General features: G+C 49.2%; 1 pseudogene; it reads left to right on the forward strand.

Annotated features, from left to right (window-relative positions):
- Positions 1–9602: 9602 nt before the first annotated feature.
- On the forward strand, positions 9603–10287 carry LOC144236196 (large ribosomal subunit protein uL30m pseudogene; annotated as a pseudogene).
- Positions 10288–10672: the final 385 nt, after the last annotated feature.

Below are 10672 nucleotides of genomic sequence, written 5' to 3' on the forward strand. Positions count from 1 at the left end.
CCCGGCTTTTCTATCCCATAGTGTCCCCAGCCCGAGCACAGCCCCCTGCCGCCCGGCTCGATGATGCCAGAAGACTGCCTTTCTCTGCCCCCGNCCTTCAGGTGGGGCGCCGGGGACGTGGCCCGGGAGGCGGAAGCCGGGGAGGCCGGGAGCAGGTCCCCGCAGCGCCCGCCGGCTCCCGCGGCCGCCCCGGGGGCGGGGCCAGCGCTTCCCCGAAGGGGAAACTGAGGCTCGGGGCGGGGTCTGCAGCGTAGGGACTGGCACGCCGCCCTTGCCCTTGCCCTTGCCCTTGGCACCAACGCAGGACTCAGTAAAGCATTCGCAGAGTAAACGAATACAGACCTGGGACCCCCCCCCCGCCCCATCCTGCTTGCCTGCAATCCCGCGTGGGGATGGGGAGAGCAGTAGCAAAAACCCCAGTCTTCGCTCCCCTGGCTTCGTGCCAGGAGCCCAGCCAGTGCCAGGCCGCGCTGGTTTGGAGCAGGCCGCAGAGAAACGGGACAAAGCAATTCCAAAGGCACGCCGCGTCGGCAAAACTGGATGTTTTAAGGAACCGTTTCTGATTTCACCTAAATACACACACACACAAGGCCACTTATTCGCTATGAATTTGTGTATAGGAGTCGAAATAGGTATGGAGCTTCGTGGAATTTTTGAGAGATACGAACAGCCTTTATTTTTCTGAATTTGACAAAGGTTCCTTCTTCATCACACCTCTAATATCTGAAGGACTGTTAGCTGAGGGAGGAGTGAGGCTGCCCAGCTTGGTGGTTTGGCTTTGGTCGTGTGTGTGTGTGTGTGTGTGTGTGTGTGTGTGTGTGTGTGTTTAGTTACTCGGAGGCACCTAGTAAATTCTCTTTATGTATCAGGGTTTTCTGTGTGTGTGTGTGTGTGTGTGTGTGTGTGTGTATACCCAACTGGAGTTGGGAGCTGTGTTTTTATATTTTTTAATGTTTATTTATTGAGAGAGAGAGAGAGAGACTGAGAATGGGGGAGTGGCAGAGAGAGAGAGAGAGAGAGGAAGAGAGAGAATCCCAAGCAGGCTCCACACTCAGTCTGGAGCCAGAGGAGAGACCCGATCTCATGAACCCTGGGATCATTACCTGAGCTGAAATCAGGATCCCGATGCTTAAGCACCTGTGTCCACCCAGGCGCCCCTGGTTTTATTTTTTTAACCTGAGCTGTCTTTAAGCCTCCTACCCAGGGCAGACCTTCTTCCAGCTTCTGAGGGAGGAGGTGATGCTGTAGGCAGGGAGCTTTGCTGCTGAAAGGCGACCTTCAGGTCCTCCCTGGAGGGGAGACCCCTGCTCAAGCAGAAGGTCCCGGGCGCCTCCAACACCGGCTGTCTGTGGGAAGTTTGACCAGTGGTGTCCTCTGTAGGTTCCTTCAGTTCTAAGGGAAAAGGATTGAGGTTTGTGTCTCTGGTTTAAAAACTCATTGATCTGGGGCATTTGGGTGGCTCAAGTCTGTTAAGCATCTGACGTCGGCTCAGGTCATGATCTCAAGTTTGTGAGTTCGAGCCCCGAGTCAGGCTCTGTGCTGACAGTTCAGAGCCTGGAGCCTGCTTTGGATTCTCTGTCTCCCTCTCTCTATCTGTCCCTCTCCCATTCGTGCTCTCTCTATCTCTCTCTCAAAAATAAATAAATGTTAAAAAAATGTTTTTAAATTAAAAAAAAAAAATCCTGATTCTTAGTCCAGTCCATGAAGGATTTGGGACCTGTGAAAGCCATTCTCTGGTCCCACCTCTCTCCCAACCGCCCTTTCCTCTCCGCCCCCCAAAACAAAGCAGTGTAAGTGAACCAGCAGCCTGACCTCACTCTCTTCATGTGTCACTTCCTGTTTTCAAATTAATGAGCTCATTTGGTGGAAATTCACCAAGGGAAATAGTTTAATTTTGGAAAGTACCAAAAACTTATCTGTAGTCATTTGGCTTATTTTGGGGGGCTCTTGAAATTGAGGGGGCATCACCAGAGGACTGCTGAGTGCTCAGGGGGACGGCAAGGCTGAAGAAATTGAAAGCCAAGCCCTGTGAGGCTGAATCTGACTCAGAAAGGAAATGAAACCTTTTGGAGACCACTCATCTCTACCCAGTAGAGACTTTTTTTTTTTCTAAAAATAAGTTTAAAAAGAAATGCAGTCGGTCTGAGCATGCGGCCGTGACTGAGGCACAAGAAAGTGAACACAGGGAAGCAGGGAGTGTTTGAGCCTCTGCGGTTCCTTTCACATCCAGATCTGCTGGGTTTGTTGTAAGAGGCACCAAAAGACCCGTTCTCCAGCTTTGTCCCAGATCTTCAGGCACTGTGCTCTTGATATTGAAGTTGCCCTCCCGCTCTCCTAGCCTTTGAGCCTGTGGCTCCTGAAAGGAGCTGTGAATGACCAGAAGGATGCTGGGTAATTACATTTCTGTTAGCCGTGCCGCACTGTTTGAGCACACATGACAAGCCCCTTATGTGTCCGACCACCTCCTGGCCCGCCCTATTTCCTAGCGCAGAGATTTTTTTCAATCCCTTCTAAGACGGAGAATAGAAAAACGGTAAGAGCTGACCAAACTCTGACAATTTGGTCCTGGGAGGGAAGGAATTCTTATCTTCCCTGTCTCTGCCCCCACGTGAAATCTCTAAGCCATACACTGGACGATATATTTATATATTGGACTGAGCACTGGATTAGAAGTCAGACTTGTGTTCTGTTTGTTTTTTCCTCGCCTCTAAACCAGTTGTTTGGGATAAATAAACGAATGCTTAAGAGTTCTAAAAACATAATAGTTCATAGATTTTTTTTTATAGTGGAAAATAACCTTAAAGATCATAGAACCTGTTGGGTTTTTTTCAAACTTTGTATTAGCTGTGGGATTGTATCTTTGAATGCTTTCTCTCATGGAGCCCAGATAGACAAAACTACTAGAAGCAGAGATGATCTGTCAAACAGAGGAGGTGGCCCAGAGCCTGTGCACTGGGCTTTTGTCAACCCTAGGCTGACCTCTGGGCTCTGGGGACGTGGTTTGCAAATCACGGACCTAATGAGGGCTTCTCAGGTCCCAAATGTGGAAACTGGGATTCTCTCCTGGTCTGACTTGCCTCAGCGGTCCCAGACCATCCACCCTGTACTCTGACACCCGTGGCTTTATGTACACTATATAGTGCAGCTGCTCGTGACCCAGAGCATTAGAGGGAGGGAGACATTACCCTGGCCCGGTCATCAGCCTTCTGGGCAAAGGCAGGATTAGGTTGTAGCCCAAGCATCTGGAGGATTGAGGTCTGTGGTCCTGGCAAAAATGATAACAGCGACAAGAAGGGAACAGATAACTCGCGGGGACCCTTTGCACGCCGTGACTTTCAGCTTAGAATCCAGGTCTGGGGCACAGGTAAGTGAAGTGGGTCCACCTGACTCCTTATTCTAGATCAATATGGCAGCCCGCTCTCCAGCCCCTTAATTCTTGACTTTTCTTGAACGAGAGACAGCTTAATGTCTTCTTCAGGGAGAGGAGAGGAGATGAGTCATGGTGATCCATTTACAGGTCAAGAGGAGCCTTCCTGAGGGTGGGTTAGAGGAGAATGAGATCAGAGAGTCCATTCTAGGGGGGGTGGGGAATAGAAGGTGGGTCACAGTGGCTGCAGACATTTTCACTGACTTCACCCCACAAGTATTTGTTGAACACTTTCACGGTGTTAGGCCATAAGCAAGGTCCCACACTACCGCTGTGAATGACACCGACATGGCTCCTTAGCCCCATCACGGCTCCCATCTAGATGTACGTGAACCCCCTGCGTGAATCAAGTCAGCTAATGACAGCCAACTGGGTGTGCTCCTATTTGTCAACAGCCCTTAAAATATGGAGCCCAGAATGGGCTATCCTCCCACCTCTAAATACCGAGGGCTCCTAACTTTGTCCATATATTCCTTCTTTTTGTTGCTAGTAACCTGCCTCGTTCCTCACACTCACAGCTTGTGTTTAGTAAAAACAGTTAGTGAACAGCTTTCCCGTTAGCATTACCTTAATCTCCTCTGATAACTGCTGATTCCTGCGCCAGGAAATTTAATTAAGCAGATGATTACAGGCTGGCTGTCACCTAAGAGAGGAGGAGACCAAATTATACTGGGTTCTTCAATCCAAATTCAGTACTTCTCCGGCGTGACTTTTGTACCAGGGATAGCAGCGACAAAATAAACAAATACACCAAATGATCTTGTGAAAACCGTAGCCCGTAGGATGCACTTTCTGCTTTGGCGTGATGATTAAAAATGTCCCAAGTTTCCTTCCGTTAGCCTCTGTTAACCCTCCGTAGGAAAATTATAATACACTCACGGTAACTGGCGATTTACAAAACGTGCCTATTTGCAAGTTTGTTTTTTCTTTCGGCCCCACTAGAATATAGGAATTATAGGGATATAAGAAATTAAATGGATGAAAGTAGAGCTGTATTTGACTTCTACATTATTGTCAGCTCAGCACAGTGCCGGGCACGTGTGTGGGAGGCATTCGATAAACATTTGTTCCATGGGGTCTACGATTCAAGACACTATCCATAAACATTTTCAGGGCAGGTGAGCATCGTTAATGATGTTTGTGATCATCAGAACACATTTCAGTACCTTTTGGCCATTTTTAGGGTATTGTGAAGACAGAGGCAGCACTCTAACGAAAATGAGATAAGAAATCTGGGGTTGTTTGTTGAAGGGAGTTTCTACATCTGGTGACTTTCACCCTCTTAACAGATTTTCAGACTGTAAGGCCGGGAACAAAGTGCCTCTGAAGTTCCTTGAATTGTACGCTTCAGAGCTTTCTCTAGGGTTTTCCCAATTATTTGTGGGACTGGCCGCTTTGAAACTGCAATGGGGATTTCAATTCATGATACAAATGCCAATGATACTCATGGGGATAGAGACGTGGTTTAGGCAAAGACCTCGACTGATAGACCCTTGGATAAGTACAAGCTCCTGAGAGGCCAATAATGAAGAAGGCAAACGTCTTTGGATTAATACTAGTCGACCTACACCTTCTCTTCACTGTCTCTGGCCACCTGTGTGCCCCGCTCTAAAAGATTGGGTTTATGTGTGTTAAATCTCTTCTTTCACGGACTCTGACCATAAAGAGTCTCCTAAAGGTGGACACCCCGGGTCCAGCCTTTTGCTGGGCGACAGACACACTGCTCCGCCTTTACACATACTTTTGAGAGATTGGGTTTCCCGGGCTTTCGGCTGGTGCAAAACAAGAATAACTGGATGTTTTAGCTCAACAGCAGTCAACCTCTGGCTAAGGAGGGGCGAGTCTCACTCCCTCCTAAGGACTCAGCCTGAGAGAGAGTGGGAGTTTTTGCTTAGGATTCAGGACTGGGGGGAAAGTCCCTCCCATCCTTGGGCCTCACTTTTCCCCATCTGTGAACTTGGGAGAATGACCTCAGAGGAACCCTTCAGGGCAAACCCTTTAGCCACTCAAGCCCTGGTGCTGGAGAAGGGGTACTGCTCTCCTACCTGTCTAGGGGCTCCTCTCTTCACCTGGACCAGGAACCCCTAAACGGATACTGGAAGCTTCCACCGGATGCCTCGTCTTTTTGGACCCCAGACTTNATGTGAAAAGCCTCCTCTGATGAATTTCTTTCAGAGCTCAAGCCAGATGAATTCCCAGCACAAGTCAAGACTTGGAAGCAAGAATGTGGGCTGGGGAGTAAGAGGCTAAGAGCCAGAGTTCCAGCGAGTACTCCCTCAAAAAAAAAAACAAAAAACAAAACAAAACAAAAAAAACAGTGCCCAAGCTAGGGGCTGGGAAGGCTTGTAAGTGCGGGGTTGGTATTTGTCCATCTCTTCTGACCTTCTTACCTTACAGAGGGGAAAATGGGGGCCCAGGGAGGGGAACGAACTTGTACAGTAAGTCCTGGGCCCAGAGGGTCTTCCTCTATGTTCTGATGCTCATTTGTCCCAAAATGTCTCAATAATACCCTGTCCTGTCTTGTTCCAGCCTACGTGTTGCACACAGTGGGGGCCCGGTAACTATCTATTATGAGGGGCTGATTTGTCATAAGAGGATCCAGGGATGGTAGGAAGACGTCAGCCCTGCCGTTCACACCTGGAGGTTCCCAACGTGTATTTTAACAAATGCATTTTTAGCTTAAACCATGAGCCTATTTGCTCATTTTATTATTTATTTTATTTATTTTTAAAGTTTATTTTGAGAGACAGAGACAGAGAGAGAGAGAGCAAGCAAGGGAGGGGTAGAGAGAAAGAAGGAAAGAGAGAATCCTAAGCAGGCTCCACGCTGTCAGCATGGACCCTGATGTGGGTCTCGAACTCCTGAACCGGGAGATCATGACCTGAGCTGAAATCAAGAGTCATTTGCTTAATTGACTGAGTCACCCAGGAGCCCCTATTATTTATTTATATTTAAAGTGGGCTTGGAGCGCCTTTGTGGCTCAGTTGGTTAAGTGTCCAACTCCGGCTCAAGTCATGATCTCACGGTTTGTGAGTTAGAACCCTGCGTCGGGTTCTGTGCTGACAGCTTGGAGCTTGAGGTCTGCTTCTAATTCTGCATTCCCCCCCCACCCCCCGCCGCCCCTTCATCGCTCATACTCTGTCTCCCTGTCTCTTAAAAATAAATAAACATTAAAAAAATTAAAGTGGGCTCTACACCCAACGTGAGGCTTGAACTCACAACTCCTACCTAGATCAAGTGTCGTGTGCCCTACGGACTGAGTCAGCCACAGGCCCCCTATTTTCTCACTTTAAAAAGAGCCGTAGTATATACAGTCAGCAACACTTTCTGGGGAGATCGTTGTCTTAATCATTTTGGAGCTATAACTGAGGCATTTTGGAAACACAAAACTCAAATAGGTCGGAAAGCCATCCCATCCAGCTGCCACCCTCAGCTACTATCGTTGGTAACCAGTGTCCGGCCACACAGCCAGAGCCCTGGGTAGGGTCCATGGGCCTCTCTGCGCCTCTGCTGCCTGAGGCTGGAGCTGCCCCGGGAGGCTGGAGCCCTGGCACTGGCCTCTGCCCAGGGCCGCTTCTCCTTTCACAGAGAACATGTCTGCACACAAGCCCTCCTGAGCCACCTTGGAGTCCCTCCAAGGGCAGACCTGGAGGCCAGCCAGGAGCCAGGGTGCTGCTGGGAGGGACACATCCAGGGGAAGCAGAGACCGTGGCCGGCAGGCACACGCATACAGACGCTCGCAGGAGGTTGGAAGAAAAACTGGAAATCTGGATTTTTATGCGGACTGTCCTGATGTTTAAAACACTCCGTGAGCCACAACCCAAACCCAAACTGGATGAGTGTCCCCACAAGCTATGTCTGTGGGCTCCTACTCGCGCCCCCTGATGGAGTCTGGCACACGTACGGCCTAAGAAGAGATCACCCAGACTTTGCAGGAAGTGTGTACTCGCCCAGGTGCGGACCTTGCAGGCACGTGATGGAGAGAAGTCATCAAACATTTACATACACTTGCTGTCTCCTGTGGTGTCACTGTAGTGTTCACTTTCCAGCTAAGGAGACTGAGTGTCGGAGATCTCCAAAGTCGCGTAGCTGGTGGGCGGCTGGACTTGCACCCCGGGCCACCTGACCGCAAAGCTAGTGAACGACCACACAAACCGCCTCCCAGGTGCCTTTGCTCTGAACTGAAAGCCTGCTGATTTGCATCCCTTGCTAAACTCAGCTCCCTGCGCTTACAGACCGTGTCTTGTCTATATCTGCATCCCCAACCCCTAGCACAGGGCACAGTGGAACATAGCAAGTGCTCAATAAATACTTGGTTGGAGGCGTTGCCCACCGGCAAATGGGCAAGTGTGCACAGACGGGCACCTATGAACCCACCTACCTCCACCGTGCCCGGGAACACCTGAACGCTGTGGCTCCCACAGGAACACCCCCCCCTCCTCATCCCCCACTTCCCAGGGCAACCAACCGAGCTGGGCCTCCCTGAGCCTCTCCGCCAGCCTTGCCCCAAACCTTCACAAATCGTTTCCTGGAAATCTCAAGACGGCTGCGGTGTTCTTTTTCCCTAACTCAGGAGACAACTCAGCAGTTTTGTTTTTCAAAGTCTGGGACTCATAAACCTGGAACCCTTTCTTCGTTTTTTTCCACTAGAATTTTCCTTGGCTGGATGCCTTTCCCCAGGGCCTTGGCCAAGAGGTTGCGCTCAGCACGCCCTCTGCCGGGTGCGGCCCTCTGAACCCAGTAGGCAGTTGCAGAGGGGGAGAGACGGGAGCTGTCTCAGATGCAATCCCTTTACAGATGGGGAAACTGAGTCAGACAGTGGCAATGGGGAGAGGCTGGGGAAGGTGGGCTTTCTCTGAGTATGTGCCGATGCATGTAACTACTAAGTGGCCTTGTGATTTTTAAAACTTAACAGAAGACCACGGGGGGAGGGAAGGGGAAAAATAGTTTCAAACAGAGAGGGAGGCAAACTCATCAGAGACTCTTAAATACAAACTGAGGGGGCATGTGGGGAAGGGGCGGGGGAGAGGGGAACATGGGTGACGGGCACTGAGGAAGGCACTTGTTGGTATGAACACTGAGTGTTGTATGTAAACGACGAATCACGGGAATCTTCCCCCTGAAACCAAGAGCACACTGCATATATTGTACGTTAGCTAACTTGACAATAAATTATATTTAAAAAATAAAATAAATTTTAAAAAATGATAAAAGCAGAATTGGCTTCCAGAGCTCAGACATTGCAGGAAAGGCCCTCTGCTCTCGCTGGCCTCTGTATGGGGCAGAGGGCAGAGGTTTGGGAACTTGGTCAGATTCATCTTCTTCCTTGATTCCCTATCACATTTAAGTGGCAAGGATATCAAGACATGGAGAGATGTCGGGGGAAGGAACAGGAATAATATTCCCAGAGCGGCGGCTCTGCGGTGGTGGTGTGGACGAGCTCTCTCTTGCTTAATCTTCACACCAACCTGCTGCTGAGGTAGGTGGTTTTGTTTCCATTTTACAGATTAACGCATAAAGGCCGAGGGAGGTCTCAAGGTCAGAAAGGGTAGGAGCAAAGCTGGGATTTGAATCCAGACCTGATGTTTTCTTGCCTTTGCAGCCTCCTAGAGTTTTCCCATTTCCCTTCAGTGGGCCCAGGGTGAAGCCTTTGTGGCTGGGCTCACGGACGCAAGGTTTTATGGCCCCGCTGCTCAGAGAGGGCAGCCCTCGCCTCGGCCTCTCCCAGAGCCGGCTTGGGGGCCGCCGGGAGGTGGTTGAGCAGCCCCATCGGGCTTGAAGTGAGGGCCCCAGGGCTGGAAGGGGGGTCCTGGCACTTCCAGCTGTGCCAAGGCCCCTTAACTAAGAGTGGAAGGAGGATCGGATGTCTTTATAAGCCGAACTCAGGAGAAGATCCAAAGGGCAAGGGTTTTCCTGGAAAAGAAAGCAAGTCCTGGAAGGTTTTTGTTTTGTTTTTCTTCTTAATGGGACCCTGGTTAATGACTCAAGGAAATGAAGAACACATTTCACCAATAAGTAGTCACTGCCTTTCTCAACCCATTCTGCATCTCGCTGCCCTTCAGAACTGACTTCCTGCAGACAAAGAGCCAGACCCCTTATCTTGTTGCTTTGGGGTCTGGCTTGGTCTTAGCTTTTGCTTGTCCCATTTAAACAGACTACTTAGGGTGCTCTCCTGTCTGCTCTGCTTTCCCTCGAAGTAGGCACCCGTCCATTTCCAAGACATATTTGACCCATGGATCTATTTTATGCTTGTCACAGCCTTTGAAGAGAACAGCCACCACACTCATGGCAGGGATTTTGCGCTCATTAGTTCAGAGACCCCCAGGCAGACTCCAAACTGTAACAGAAGGTGTGGAGTCTCTCATTTGTACAGTTTGGATTCGTCACAAATTTACCAAGTCAAGAATTCCAGATAAAGTATTTCAGCCTTCACCTGCAGATCATGAAAAATATGGTGGGGATCCACAGCAGCCTCATAAACTACATATTGTTACTAGAATGAAGAGTACAAAAAGACGTTCATATTGGGAAAAAGATATAATAAAGATGCTTGGATTAGAAAAAGCACATACTCCTCAAGTTCACAAGAATATCCCTTCAGTGAATGCAAAACTGAAAGTGGTTAAACATTTGATAAGAATCAAGCCCCTGAAGTTGCCACAAGGACTTCCAGCAGAGCAGGACATGTCTAACACGTGCCTCAAGAGCACTGGGGAGTTAGTGGTGCGGTGGCATCTAAACCCTGTAGATCAGGAAGCAGTTAAGTCCTAACGCCAGAGCAGGGTCATATTGAAAAATGTGCATCATTTTTATTTAAAGATAGAAAATGTTCTCATTAAAATATATTTTAAATACTAAAAAAAAAAATAAATAAAAAATAAACAGACTACTTAGTGGGGTCTGTACATACCTCCCCGATTCCACCACGAGGCATTTATTCACACAATTCCCTCTCTGAAAAGACTTCGTTTCAGCTTGTGCTTATCTTCCTCCTTCTTTGGGACTCAGCTCGGAGGCTGCCTTCTCCATGGAGCCTTCCCTACTGTGTCCAGCAGGGATGGTGCCGCCTCGGGCTCACCTTATGGATACAGTTCCAGTTCTCCTAATAGACTGAAATTCTTGAGAAATGGTGGTGGGAGCATTTTTGATTCCCTTATGTGAGCACGTGTGTGTGTGTGTGTGTGTGTGTGTGTGTGTGTGTGTGTGTGTCCTGCATACTACTTAGCGGTACAGTGCGATAGCAAA

The sequence above is a fragment of the Crocuta crocuta genome, unplaced genomic scaffold, assembly GCF_008692635.1.
Source record: "Crocuta crocuta isolate KB4526 unplaced genomic scaffold, BGI_CrCroc_1.0 scaffold95, whole genome shotgun sequence".
Lineage (NCBI taxonomy): Eukaryota > Metazoa > Chordata > Mammalia > Carnivora > Hyaenidae > Crocuta > Crocuta crocuta.